The 14,964-nt window shown below is 49.0% G+C and overlaps 1 protein-coding gene across 5 annotated transcripts in view; it reads right to left on the reverse strand.

The window, feature by feature from the left end:
• Positions 1-14,964, reverse strand: part of LOC144169015 (alpha-(1,3)-fucosyltransferase C-like) — a 90,308-nt gene that overhangs the window by 36,064 nt on the left and 39,280 nt on the right. Inside the window, exon 2 of one of the 5 annotated variants that reach the window (XR_013322340.1) lies at positions 3,879-4,021. The exons of 3 other annotated variants lie outside the window; for them this stretch is intronic. The gene's annotated coding sequence lies outside the window, so the exon portion shown is untranslated. Of the gene's footprint in view, positions 1-3,878; positions 4,025-14,964 lie in introns of all 5 variants that reach the window. One more of the 5 variants, XR_013322339.1, reaches the window with a different exon arrangement.

Consider the following 14,964-nt stretch of genomic DNA (forward strand, 5'->3'; position numbering starts at 1 on the left):
TAACTCCTCCGTTGCCCCCTCTTACGCAGCCCGACCTCGACAGCCAAGCCATGATCACCGCACTTCGAGAAGAAAATGTCCAGCTCAGTCAACTGTTGACAGCCCAGGCAGAACGCACCGCCAACCTTGAAAAGCGTTTAGAAGAACTACTCAGCAAAACCGTATCCCCCCCCAAACTACCCCTCCACCAGCCGCACCTTCTTCTGCCAACCCTACCCCCCCCCCAAACCCCTTCACATCGCCGGACATTGCTCGCCTTGAAAGCCTCATACGTGATACCGGCCAAGCCCTCTCGGAACGCATAGCTGCCCTTGAAAGCCAGTCAGATCTCCCCGCCTCACCAGAGCCGAAACGCCGCATCCCGCGGGAGCACCAAGCTCCATCAGCCAGCTCATAGCAATGGACGAATCTGACGATGAGCACTTCTCCCAAGAACACCCAACGCAGTAAGTGCCACATTCCCTCGCACCTTTCTCTCTGGCAATGGAACTGCAGATCATATCGCAACAAGCAGCATGTACTCAATATGTTCTACCCAATCCTCCCACTCTCATTGCGCTTCAAGAAACGGACACAGAAAACCCCCGCCTGCAAGGATACTTCACATTTGTCTCCGGCTCTGCCGGTCGAACGGCCATATTAGTGCAATCGCACCAGCCTGCCCAAATCCACACCCTTCCCACTGATTTAGACTATGTGTTCGTGGGCCTCCTCCCGGGCACTCGCCAGCTTAAAAGCACTTTTGTTCTGAACATCTACAGTCCACCCTCTCAAATGCTCCCCACGTTACTCCCACTCATTTGCATCGTGCGGCAACGCACCAAAGACCATGCGCTTGTAATTGTAGGAGATTTTAATGCCCACCACACTACCTGCGGTTACCCCAAGGACAGCAAGAAAGGCACGCAGGTTTACGAAGCCATACGGCAAAACAACGTGCACCTATGCAATTCTCCCAGCACAATCACCCGTATAGGCAACAGCGTATCTCGTGACTCTTCCACGGACTTGACTATGACTTATAATGTTACAGACACAATTTGGACGTGCCTCCCAGACACATTAGGGAGTGATCACCACATTATCAGCCTGCAGCTGCCTCACACAAAAGCTACAAAAGCTCGTCTTGGCACTGCACGCTTAACGGATTGGACACAATTTCGTCATGACACTCCTGCCCAATCTATTATTGACATCGAAGAATGGTCAGCTGCCATCCTGCACACAGCACGGAAGAGCAAAAAAAAATCCCGCTGACTCATGACACCCCGGTGGTAGAAACTCTCCTCGATCATCTTTGGGCTGCCCGCCGTGGTCTAATCACGTGATGGAAAACTCGAAGGACCAATCGGCGACTCCGCCTTCGTATTGCTAAGTTAACCAAGGAGAGTGCGGATTATGCCCAGCATCTGAGCCAGCAAAATTGGGCTCAATTTTGTACAAAGCTCCAAGGAACGCGAGGCACGCGGCGAACTTGGCATCTGCTCAGATCCCTAATGGGCAACAACGAAACCAAAACTGCAGCGGCCCACCAACTGCGCCGCCTCATACAAAACTATCCCGGCACGGAACAAGAACTTCTAGAGGAGCTCAGGAAACCATGGACACGACCAGACGGGGACTTGTCCCTGCCCTATGCTCCTTACACAGGCCCCCCAAACGCTGACCTCGATGCGCCCTTCACCCTTCCAGAAATTGAGGCAGTAGTGCGGAACCTCACCCGCAATACCACACCGGGTAAAGGCCGCATCCAGAACAAATACTTGCGCAATCTCGATACAGCCCCCCTTGAAGCTTTATTAGAGTATATCAACAAACAATGGAATGCGGGTACTCTACCACAACTCTGGCGGCACGCGGATATTCCCAAAGCCTAAGAAACCATTGAGTCCAGGGAACCTTCGCCCCATTTCACTGACATCGTGTGGTAGGAAACTGTACGAACATTTAGTGCATAACCGCTTGGTAGCACACATCGAGGATAATGATCTGTTCCCAATGACCATGTTTGGCTTTCGACCCCATCTGTCCTCGCAAGATATTTTAATCCAACTTAAGTCGGACATTATTGATCGCCTCACGTCATCCCACAAGCGCGGCATACTCACTCTGGACATCAAAGGTGCTTTCGATAACGTTTCACACTCGCCAATACTTGCAGGACTCGCATCTCTCGGACGTGGACAGCGCATGTATGACTACGTCAAGGCCTTCTTAACGTACCGTACTGCGACAATTGGTATTGGATATCTTCGATCGTCCGCTTTCACGATTCACGCGAAAGGTACTCCGCAAGGGTCAGTCATCTCGCCACTAATATTTAACATCGCCATGAAGGACCTCCCACCGAAATTGCAGTCAATTCCCCACATTAAACACGCACTAGATGCGGATGACCTTACCGTCTGGACGCCTACTGGCTCCATTGGAGAGCAGCAAGACGCCTTGCAGCAAGCGATTACTGCTACCTTTCACTACCTTCAGACACGAGGCCTCCAGTGCACACACGAAAAATCGGCTTTGCTAATGCTCCACTCCCAGCCTTCCCACAAATCTGCTCGAGGTATACCTGAACCTCAACTGGCCATTGCAGGGTAGCCAGTCGCCAACGTCACGGAACTGCGGGTGTTGTGTCTCACAATACCTAAAACGACTCTGGACTGCACACAATTCCCCCTCTGTATAAAACCATAAAACCCTGTCACAACTGATGCACCTTCTGCAACGCATTTCCAACCGCCGTCGAGGCCTTAAAGAGCACGATACCCTACAGACAGTGCAAGCTTTGCTTATTAGCCGCATTACCTACGGAACCCCGTACCTCGCTCTGAAAACAACAGAAAAGGCTCGGCTCAACACAATGATTCGCCAAGCGTACAAAACTGCGCTTGGCCTACCCACTGCTACTGCGACCCACAAACTACTCGCCTTGTGAGTTCACAACACGTGGGAAGAGCTGCAAGAAGCCCATCATTCAGCTCAACTACGGCGCCTGCAATTGATTCCCACTGGTCGACAAATCCTTAAAGCATTAGGACTCCGTCCGATACCCCCGGGGGAACAAAAACAACGCATTCCTCTAGCCCTGCGAGATGGCATCCGGGTGGCCCCAATTCCTCGCAATATGCACGCCAACTACCACCTTGGCCGCCGGGCTGCCCGTGCTCGAGCCCTGACTGCGCGATACGGCAAAGACCCCAGCGCCCTATATATAGATGCTACCCCCTACCCTGGGCGCGCCGGCCACGTAGCCTGCGTAGTTACTCATACTGGCCAATGCGTCACTGCCGCCACTACTACCACAAGCTCAATCGATGTCGCCGGAGAAATAGCCATTGCCCTGGCCGCCACATCCCGCCCTGACCAAGTAACCATCCTCACCGATTCGCATACAGCCTGCCGAAATTACCAAATTTGCCGAATTTCTTCATCAGCACTTCACATCCTCAAAAACTCCTCAACGACCCCTGACATCCGCATTGTTTGGGCTCCTGGACACGCCGCCATCCCCGGCACTGATGCGGCTCACGCCGCGGCTCGCGATATGATACACCAAGCCATTGCCGACGGTGGCCAATGTTTACCCCCTCAGGATCAACCCCACCCACTGAGTTGCGACACGGAGATTCTCGCGCATTACCGGCAAACTCGCCATCGTCTCCCACCACCACACTGGCGCCTCTACAGAGAGGACGCTACAACTTGGCGGCGGCTCCAAACGAGTACCTATCCACATCCCACCCGCCTGCACCTCATCTTCCCCACCCAACACGCTTCCCTCTGTGCTCACTGTGCCCAGCCTGGCACCCTCTACCATATACTGTGGGAGTACCAACGAACACCAGACTTGTCCCCCCATTTCCAAACAAACCTCAAACCTTCGAGCAGTGGAGGGCTTCCCTGGCCAGCCAGGACCCGGATATCCAGCTTAAGTTGGTGACCCGAGCACGGACGGCCAGAAGAAGTCAAGGCATCCCGGACTAGGGACGCCTTCCACGGGGCGACGCCCACACATCAGCCTCTGCTGGAGAAATAAAAATATTTTTCTCTCTCTTTCTCTCTCTCAATACCACATGCACGCACTCATGAAGTTACAAACAGTGGATTCATCCTCCGACTTACAAAGATTTAGAAACCTCTATGACCGGATTCAAGTTCATTCTGAAACTCTGAAAGCCCTCGGAAGGAGCTCAACAACATACTGCTCCATGCTACAAGAGATTCTGGTTCGAGCGCTACCAAAAGATTGGTAGTTAGATTTCATCAGTGGTCGAAGATGCCTATGGACCTGACTCCGAATCATGATTCTTCATCTAGCAACTGGCATTCACGAGACAAACTTCGAACAGCTTATGGTATTTCGGGGGCGCGAACTACAACGCCGGGAAGCGATGGAGCCAACTACGTCAAGATAAGTGCTCAGCGATGCGAAGTCGCGACATCAGCATTCAGGAGCAGTCCCCAACTGTAAACCCGTTTTCCTGTGAGCTTCACAAACTTCAAATGACGCACAGATTTACCTTCCCTGCACTGTTCCGTTAGCTATATTATGCACGTCAAATGCCAAACGGTCGACCTTTCTTTGGTTTATACCATGCCGGATAGCCCGAATGATTTTGAGAAAAGCACCGCATTTGCAAAAGTGAGGCCCAAACCCATTCCCAGTGGTGCATATCATACCACTAAGCAACGTAATATTCTGACGCCCCAAATTCTACATATTCTGACGCCCCAAACTCCGCAATTGCAAAAAGCGGTCGTCTGCGCAAGTACGCAGATAATCCACCACATAAGAATACAGCGACATCGACATTGTCAACACCTCCTTAAAGGCACGCCGGCGTAGTTCCGACTCGCTAGGGAAAGAGACCAATGCTTCGTCACAAGGAAGCTCCTACCGCCTTTGAGTAGGGAATACATCTGTCCATTTTCCTGCAGTCTTGCACACACTCTGATTACCACTACGGTGTAGCCATCAATTACGTGTAGCTGCCTTAAAGATCCCGCGTTCATCAGTGATGGGCTGATAGTGCCATATTTTGGAAGTGCGCTGAAAGGAATGATAGTAGTGCGAAGATTAAGTCAACGGCAAATGTGAGGGCGGTTTTCAAGAAGAGTGGCACACCGCTCACTCAAAATATTCGTTACTGCGGTGCGCACATGTAGTACTGCTGAGCCAAGCACTTGGGTTTGGATCACGGCTGCGGTGACTGCTTATCAGATGGAGACGAATAACAGAAACGCTCGTGTGTCGCGATTTTGGCGCCCTTTAAAGATCCCCGGGAGTTTCGAATTAATCTGTACCCATTCAGTACGGTGCGCCTCAAGGCCAGGGTGCAGTTTCGGTGCGTTAAACATAACAATTTTGCTTTGACTTAGTACAGCTGCATATGTCCAAATCGCTTAAACCATTCCCTCAGAATTTGCTGAAATCACAGCGGAATACTGTGCCTTCTATCTTTACATAGTTATTGCAGTATTTCTCTGCAGAATGTGCATCTCTGAAAGAAAGCTTCAGGTAACTAGATTAATGTTAAACTTTCTCAGACCCGTTGTTTTGGAAGCCGCTATTTTAGACGTTGCACAATAACTGATTGTTGAGTATTCAGTTAGTGTCGCTGACTTGTATTTCGATTTCAGAGTCAATTTTCTAGTGTATAGCATTTAGCCGTTACGGAGAGGGGTGCATATGAATCTCGAGAATAAGTTTAAAATCGTTAAGGCTCACTGTGTATTGCATTGAAGGGAACTACTTCGCGGGTAGTGATTTATTTATTTTACACGGGATCTTTTGCAAAGTGGCAATCAAAAACAGCAGTTGCCGGTTAAAGGAGCCATGAAGAGAAAACAAAAGTTTGTTTTATTCCAAAGATTAGGCGTTTCATAGTACCCCAAGCGCTTTCCCGGAAGCAAATGATGCTTTATTCACTGATAAATAAGGCAATTTAAGCCAAAATTTTAAATCTCCCGCTAAAATTGAACATTCCGTGACGTGTACAATGGCGTCATAGAGCCGGTCCATGAAACAGATACTTAGTATGTCGACTCCATATAGCACCCACACGCGGGAGTCGATCGAGACGGCGGCCATTTTAAAAATACTAGTAAAACCTAGTGCACCCGCAGCCCTAGTCATGGAATCGCCTGATCCGGAGAACAAAACTCTCGCCGAGGAGCTCGGGCTTGCATTTAACAACCTCACACCACAAAAACGCTCAATGCTTCTAAGTGCACGAGCGGCAAGGGTTGTGGGATACGCGGTGGACGGGAAAGCGACCATTCCGCGATAGCCACAACAGACGAACGCCCAGCCGTCGGCACCGCTGCCTCGTCAGCCCCGTCGCGACGGACGAATATAGACTGGTACGTATGTGCCGTATTTTGATTACGGTTAATAATAGTTCAATTTCAGTAGCAGTATCACTTATGCCAGTTGGCCAGTGTCGTGTATGGAAAGCCGTTCGCGCGAGCTGTCTGCTTCGACCAGAAAGATACGAGCGTCAATGCGCGGTGTTTACGGAATTTTTTCCCCAAGGTCAGAGCGATTTGACGAAGTCGGCAACGAGCGCCAGCATGTTCCAGGAGTGAGCTAACGTAAGGGTCCCTGCCGTAACTGAACAAACTGAAGTTTTCAGTGGTTGTAAACTGGAAACGAGCTCGTAACGACAGCAGCAAACCAACACCATTCGAAACTTACGCGACGACTGGCACTATCTCGTCGCTTCTTGCTGTTCCTTACTCCCCTCGTTTCTATTTTTACCTTTGCTGGTTGGCGATATGACGGCCAACCTCCTGTGAAGGGATTACGATACGAAGCAAGGTCGCGGCTGTGCGTGCTGGAACGGTTCGTTGGCCCCGAAGAGCCTCGAACCCGAAAATTCGTCTGCGCGACGGCGAGATGTCGAGCTCGGCCGGCGCGCTAGTTTCGTACGCATTGGCGCACACGCTTGCGAGTTCGTTCGGACCTTCAACCGTTTACTCCACCGTTCTTTGTCATAAAAAGAATGTGCAGTATGTTTCACGGGCATTTAGCTCGCTATGCAAGCTGTAAGCCCTGCCTAACATGCGTTTGCTTTTGCCGGCCTCCGCCAATCGCAGAGCTTAGCCCATGTGACGGCATAGGTTCTGTTACGGGAAATGAGCTGGTGGGTCGCATGACCATTCCCGTTTTTCCTAATTATGTAGCTTATTTGAGCGAAGTTTGCGTTATAAGTGGTGTCGTTATGGTTCTAACGAGGCAATCTTTCGAATGAACCAAACTTGTGTTTTCTCTTCATGGCTCCTTTAAGGTTAGTTAGCATAGGCAGGTATAGATAAAGGTCATTATAGAGAAAAGTTTCTTCTGTTGAAACTTGCGAGCATTAGTTGAAAAAGTAGACTTATCAGTTGCTTTCAGTTGCCGAATAGACGTATGTAAGGAACTGAGAGCGGGGGAAGCTATCTGTGTCATCCCGGAATCACAAGTAGATGCGAATTGGTAGCAGGATGGCTTAAACAAATAGTGCCGTAGCGGAGACTTCAACACCCGGAATGCTCACCGTGAATTCCCTAGCTAGCAGCTAGCGCGGAAAAAAATGTATCTTATCTGCATCAGACAAAATGGGGCATGTCAACTTCTTGAGGCAATTTCAAAAAAATAGTCGCACAGGTGTGATTATTGAATACTTGCACACGAAAGTGCGTTAAACCCTGCCTTTACCAAATACGCGAATGTTACAAACATTGTAGCAGTTTCCCGGTTTAAAACAGTCACGCTCCTTCATTTTTTCGTTTATCGCGACTTTATCAAAATACACGTCGCCGGTTCCCCGTTTATTACAGCAGCAACCCCGTGTAACTGGAAAGACTGGAGACCAAAAACTCACACGAACGTCTAAAAAATATCAATTGTTTTGCCGGGACATATACCGTACCAGATAAGGGACAGCTTTTAACTTCCTACGCATCGTTTGTGTCTTCATCCACATCGTATTTGCAACGCAAAAATGTGAGAAACCTTACAATATCTGACACCAGAGGATGCCATTCGGTGACAATGATTAAGAGCCCCTGTAACACCTAGAAAACAATTCTGGCTTTGCTGAACGCTAATGAAACCGGCCACAAACATTTTCTATGGGCCATTCAAGACATAAGTTACATAGATTTTTTATTTTAAAATTGTGCCTCGCCAATATTATTCATGACTTCGGGATTCTGTCACAGAAATTTAAATCATCCCAGGTGTTTAAACGTCAAACGTGATGATCGTTGTAGTTCATGAGGGTGGGCAGATTTCCACAGAAACCTAAGAATATCGTTTTTGCGTGTTACCGGGGTTACATTCATGTTGGAGACAGAAGCGAGGTTGCTCCGTCTGCTGAAACTCCCAATGATGCGTGGCAGTCAAGCAGACCCTTTATTTAAACCGCCCGTCTAGGATGCGCTAAGTCGCATTCCCCGTTAAAGTAATCGTGGTCGCCATTGTTAATAGATCTGCATGCTGCATAAGATATATTTCGAGTATATCATTTGCATTATTATCAGTGCACCCCGTCGCCGTAGAGAAATCAATAAAGGTGTCTGTTTTTCTGCTACCGCTTGTCTGCAGATTTCACTAGTTGCAGCCCGAACAAAAATTTACCCCGCCCCTGTTAGCTTCGCAGCAAATTAACTCTGCAATGGCTGATACTCGTACATGTTACTCGACCCAGGAAAACGTTATCCATATTTTAGACATAAATATATGTACAAAACAAAGGCCTAGGTGCCGTCATACGTAATTGGAACACGGATTTATGATGATGATGGTTGGTGTTTCATGGCGCAAGGCCAGCGAGGGCAAAGAGCGCCAGAAAAGAAGTTATATAATGAAGCGAAGTGATTACCATAAAAAGGTAGGTATAAAAACATGTAAATCGGACATTGTAAAATCAATTAAAGGTAATGGTGATGGCTGGTGTATAGGGCCAGATTTGATTACGCGTGATATGAGATAAGGTTTAAAAACTTAACATCTGACAAATAATCAAACACACGTTTCATAGAAACACTGGCATCGTCACCTAGAAACAGCGATGGGTGTAGTGGGATATGTTGTCTGTAGAGTTCTCTGAAGTGTTTGTGTCGTGTTGTGTGAAGTGCCTTGCATGTTATTAGTATGTGGACTACGGATAGGCCCTCCCCGCACCTGCTACACAGGGGTCTTGGAGATCCCGTGAGCAGGTGGGAATGTGTTGCATGCGTGTGGCCTATCCGTAATCGAGCCAGGGTAACTTCGTTGTGTCTGTTGTGAGTATCCGTGGTGTATGCTCCCAAGAGTGGCTTTATAATGTGTAGTTTGTTGTCAGTCTGTTGATTCCAGTGCGCTTGCCATGTTGTGCGAAGGTGTTGTCTGATGTGTGATTTGAGGTCGGTGTAGGGTATTGTTGTTATGTCAACTGTTGTTGTAAGGGCAGCAGCGCCCGCCATTCGGTCTGCGGTCTCATTACCTGGAATTCCAGAGTGCCCTGGCACCCAGCACACGGTCACCTCAAGGTTTAACGCATGCACAGTCATAATAGTACTAATGAGAGTATTGACCACATGGTTTTTAGACTTCTGTGAGGATAATGTACGCACAACACTTAAAGAATCAGTATAAATTACAGATTTCGGAATTCGACTTAGAACAATATGTTTAACTACAAGAAGTATGCCATAGGCCTCTGCCGTAAAGATACTTGTATTTCTATTCATAGTTCTACAGACATTAAAGGTACCACCACCATGCGCAGCACAGGAAACAGTTGTGGCAGTTTTAGAAGCATCTGTGTAAAATTCAGCACACTTTTATTTGTGCTGCAGGGACAAGAAATGTTGCACGATCGCGCTTCTAGGCACTCTGTTTATCTCGACACTTTTAAAAGATACATCACATGATATCGGGCGAAGCTGCCACGGTACTAGAAGTTCAGTAGAGGAGGTTTTGATGGTGTCTGAGAACATGACATCAAGTTGTGACGCTTCTTCTCTTACTCTGAAAGCGAAGGGAGCAGAGACTGATGGGCGATTAGTAAGAAGTTGAGATATTGATGTATCATAAAAAACTGACGTAAAAGGATGGTGAGGCATTGATGAGATTTTAAAAGCATAAAGCAGGTCTGTGTAGGCTCGCTGACGTTCTAGGCTCCATTTGTTGCACTCTACATACAGACTTTCGACTGGACTAGTCCGAAAGGCACCACACGACAAGCGGAGCCCTAGATGAAGCACGGGGTCCAGCATTCTGAGGGATGTTTTAGTGGCTGACCCATAGACAACGCTACCATAGTCCAGTCGTGAGCCTATCAAGCTGGTAAAAACACGTAAAAGAAGTTGTTTGTCAGCACCAAAAGAAATGTGCGACAGAACCTTCAGGATATTCATTGTTTTTAAGCATTTATGTTTTAGTTGTTTTATATGTGGGATAAACGTGAGCTTTTCGTCAAAGATTATACCTAAAAACTTGTGTTCTTTCTTGACAGGAATCGAGACACCATTGAGATGAATGTCTGGATCCGGCCGGATGCCACGCCTCTTGGAAAATAAGACACAAGTGCACTTCCCTGGATTAAATTTAAAACCGTTGCTGTCTGCCCAACCAGCTAGCTTGTTAACACCAAGCTGGACTTGGCGCTCGCAGACAGAGAGGTTACAAGACTTAAAGGATAATTGTACGTCGTCTACATAAACGGAGCAGGAAATCGATGGTGGCAACACCTTCCTGAGGGAATTCATTTTTACAATAAAAAGGGTGCAACTTAAAACTCCACCTTGCGGCACGCCGTTTTCCTGCACATGAACCCTAGAAAGTGCAGTTCCAAGTCGCACGCGAAACGTCCTTTCGGACATGTAACTAGAAAGCGTGTTCATCATGTTACCCCTTATGCCAAAGGACTTTAGGTCGATGAGGATACCATACCTCCAAGCAGTATCATACGCCTTTTCTAGATCAAAGAATACTATCATACAGTACTGCTTATGGAGGAAAGCATCTTTTATATACGCCTCTAATGCAACGAGTTGATCGTTGGTAGATCGCCCCGCCCTGAAGCCCGCCTGGCAACTCTCGAGAAGACCATTGTACTCTAAGAAGTACACAAGTCTCCTGTTTATCATCTTCTCGAAGAGCTTACACAGGCAGCTTGTCAGGGCAATGGGGCGATAACTGGCAGGAGAGGAAGGGTCCTTCCCTTCCTTTAGGACAGCCACTACTATGGCCTCCCTCCAAGAGCGAGGAATGTGCCCCGAAAGCCATATTTTATTGTATAGGTGTAAGAGTGTTTCAAGAGTGTCTCGGTGTAGGTGCTGTATCATGGTGTATGTAATCTTATCTGCGCCTGGAGCTGAAGGTTTGCACGTGCTCAGGGCAGCCCTCAACTCATAGAGAGTGAATTCAGAGTTGTAGGAAGTTTTTGATCTGTCTTTGTCGTGTAAGGGCTTTTTTTCTGCAGATGTTTTGTGTTTCATGAAAGTGTTCGTGTAGTGTGCTGAACTGGACACGTGTTCGAAGTGTTGTGCAAGTGTGTTAGCCTGGTCTTCCAGTGTGTCCCCTGTTGTACTAACCAGGGGCAGGCTGTGTGTCTGTTGTCCTTTTAGTTTTCGTATTCGTGTCCAGACTTTGTGTGTATCAGTGTATGAATTGATGGAAGTGAGGAAGGTGCGCCAACTCTCCCTTTTCGCCTCACGACGCACTCGCTTCCCAAAAGCTTTTGCCCGTTTAAAAGAAATGAGGTTGTCTGACGTGGGGTACCGGCGAAGGACACCCCACGCCTTGTTCTGGGCCTCTCGCGCCCGCCTGCAGTCCTCGTTCCACCAGGGCCTCCTTGGGCAGCGGGACCCACTGGAGGCCTGGGGAATGGACTTTTCGGCGGCGTCGAGGATGTGCGCCGTGACGAGTTGGGCGGCTTCCTCCACGTGTAGGTGTTTTATGGATGTGTGGTGTAGTTGAGATGTTTGTGTGAATGTGCTCCAGTTTGCTTGTGATTCATTAAACCTTTTATGGGAAGATGGACTGCTCGGGCCTATACCTATATACGTTAATGAAGTGGGGAAATGGTCACTACCATATGGGTCTGTGCCCACACCCCAATCAAGACATGGAAAGAGAACTGCGGAACCAATAGCCAAGTCAAGATGCGAGTATGTATTGTGTCCTAAGTTATGGTATGTAGGCTGTTTTTTGTTGAAAAGGCATGCTCCGGAGGATGTAAGGAACTTCTCTATCAGGCGACCTCGGGCATCCGTTCTGGTGGAGCCCCAAAGAGAGTTGTGCGCATTAAGGTCGCCTGTTAGTATGTATGGTTCGGGCAGCTGGTCAACCAGTGCCTCGAAATCAGAGCTCAGAAGTGCAAAATCAGGAGAGATGTAAATAGAGCATACCGTTATCAACCTATTAAATATTATGGTACGGATCGCTACAGCCTCGAGGACAGTGTTTAAAGTGACAGGGTGGCATGCTAATGATTTCCGGGCGATAATGGCCACACCTCCTGAAGAGTGGGTGCAGCCAACCCTGTCCTTTCTGAATACCATGTACCTATTTAGGAAATTTGTTTGTTTAGAGTTGAGGTGGGTTTCCTGGAGACACATAATACTTGGCTGACTGGCATGCAGAATCTCATACACATCGTCAAGATTTTTAAGGAGGCCTCTGCAGTTCCATTGGATAATATTTTCTGTTCCCATTATTTAAATTTAAGAATGACTGGAATGTGTGTGTTCGTGTGTGTTCATGTGTCGTCTTTCGGGGCTGTTACTCTTGGATTGGGCTTTTTGGGCCTTTCTGTAGGCTTGGAAGTCGGTGGCCGCTCCTTGCGCTGCGTTGCAGGCAGGAACGGCCCGACGTCCATCTCGTCGTCAGATGTCCGAGGGGTGCCCGACGGACCGGGCCCCCCGGACTTGGCCCCCCTTCGGGAGCCCTTCGCTTGAGCCGCCACCGCCGCAGGCGTCGGGAACGCCAAAAGTGGCACGGGCGGTGCGGTGGCGGTGGGAGCCGGTGCGGGGCCCGTGGTGTCCATCACCTCGGTACCCTCCAACGCACTGGAGGACGGGGAGACAGGGGCGGGAGCGGCACCGGTCCCGACGGAAGACGTGGCCACCACAACCGCTGCTGCCTCAGCAGGCGGCGTCGTGGCAGGTTGGACTGCCCGAGGCAACCCAGGGGGGGGCGGAGGAGGGACCAGGTCAGACTCGCTGAACTGGGTCCCTGTGGAAACCAGACGCCGCTCCGCCCCCCGGCGAGCTGCGTCGGCGTACCTCCCCAGAGGGAAAGAGGCGAACCTCTTTCTCGCCTCTGGAAAGGTGATGTTCTCAGTGACCTTAATGTTTATAATCTTTTTCTCTAGTTGGAATTTTTCGCACTTGCGGGAGTACGCTGCATGCGGCCCCCCGCAGTTTACACAAGTGAGGGTTTCGGATGCGCAGTTCTCGCTCGGATGATCGTGCGCCGCGCATTTCGCACACGTCGTTCGGCCACGGCAAGAGTTCGTACCATGCCCGAACCGCTGGCACTTAAAACAGCGCCGCGGGTTCGGGATGTACGGACGGATGGAGCTACGGATAAAACCTGCATTTATGTGTTGTGGGAGTACTGCGCGGTCGAAAGTCAAGATAATGTGTTTGGTGGGAATCTCCTTGTCGTCTCTGCGGATAGTGATGCGTCTCACGGCAGTGACGCCCTGATCCTTCAAGCCGGCAAGGAGATCCGCATCCGTTTCATTCAAGAGATCTGACTCTGATATCACACCCTGCGAGCTGTTGAGGCTCCGATGGGGTGTGACCCTGATGTCGAGATCAGCCAGTCTAGTCTGAGCTAGAAGCTTTGCAGACTGCTGCTTGTCATTTATTTCGATTAGGAGTTCACCAGACCTTTGTTTTTTGCATTTATACGATTTTCCTATTATTGCTTCAAGATACTTGGCGATCAAGAAGACTGACTGAGATGCAAGAGGGTGGGTTGGATTGAGGGATTCCATCACAAGAAATCGAGAAAAATGGTCCGGTTCAGGAAAGGTTAACGACGGCAACGGAGGAAAGGATACTTCGGTGCGGCCCCTTTTCAGGGACCGATCACGGTTGGGGGGGGTTTTAGACAATACCATAAAGCATAGTATAAAAGCAGGGAGACGGGGGTACTTTCTTCCACAACCTTACCCTGATAGCTGAGGAGGTCCCGGAGCTCCCTGCCTGGTAAACAGACAGGGAGCCCATCCGCCGGAGCTTGACCTGGGCTCCGACGGCCACCGTTAGAGGTTTCTACCCTTCACCTTAAAAACCAGGGTGTCGAACCGAAATTATTTCGGGTTCGGTTCGGGTTCGGGTTCAAGGCTTTAGGGTTCGGTTCGGGTTCAGTTCCGGCGCACCATTCCGTTCCGGTTCGAACCGGTTCGAACCGGTTCAAACGGGTTCGAACGGGTTCGGAGAAAAAAAAAGCAGGCGTGTTTTTTTCTATTAATTTTTTTGTGTTTGGTTTTCGTTTCCTTGTCAGGTTTCTTTGTCAAAAACGAAGCCATAATGTAGGGTTTTTTTGTGCAAATGTTTTGTTTTGGCCAAAAATAAGCAACCCTGCAACCATTTCTTCAACTTTGTTCGAAATCTTGAATGCTTGCAGAAAGTAGTCAACCATCACATCCAGTACTTAGATCAGGGAGTCGGAAAGTCCCTCAGACAAAAAGTACTGCTCTGTCTCCATCAGATAACTTACAAACTTGCTTGAAATATGTTTCTCTCTGCCCCAGTCTTGGCGTTCTTCTACCGCTGGAATGACGTCATTACAGCGATGTAGCGGCTATTTGCCGGCTTTCCTTAAGTTGCGACTTTGAAATGAAACCACAAAAGCGAAGCAGAAACGGAAGGCGTATCTGCTGGGACGAGCATATCCCGCACTGCTCCTCTGTGCTGGCAATAGCTATAATTTTTTCAGTGCTTCCAGATGCGAAGATAAGAGTGGGAGCGTTGATCTAA

Source organism: Haemaphysalis longicornis, unplaced genomic scaffold (assembly GCF_048455015.1).
Source record: "Haemaphysalis longicornis isolate Haplotype H1 unplaced genomic scaffold, Haemaphysalis longicornis Haplotype H1 scaffold_2, whole genome shotgun sequence".
NCBI lineage: Eukaryota > Metazoa > Arthropoda > Arachnida > Ixodida > Ixodidae > Haemaphysalis > Haemaphysalis longicornis.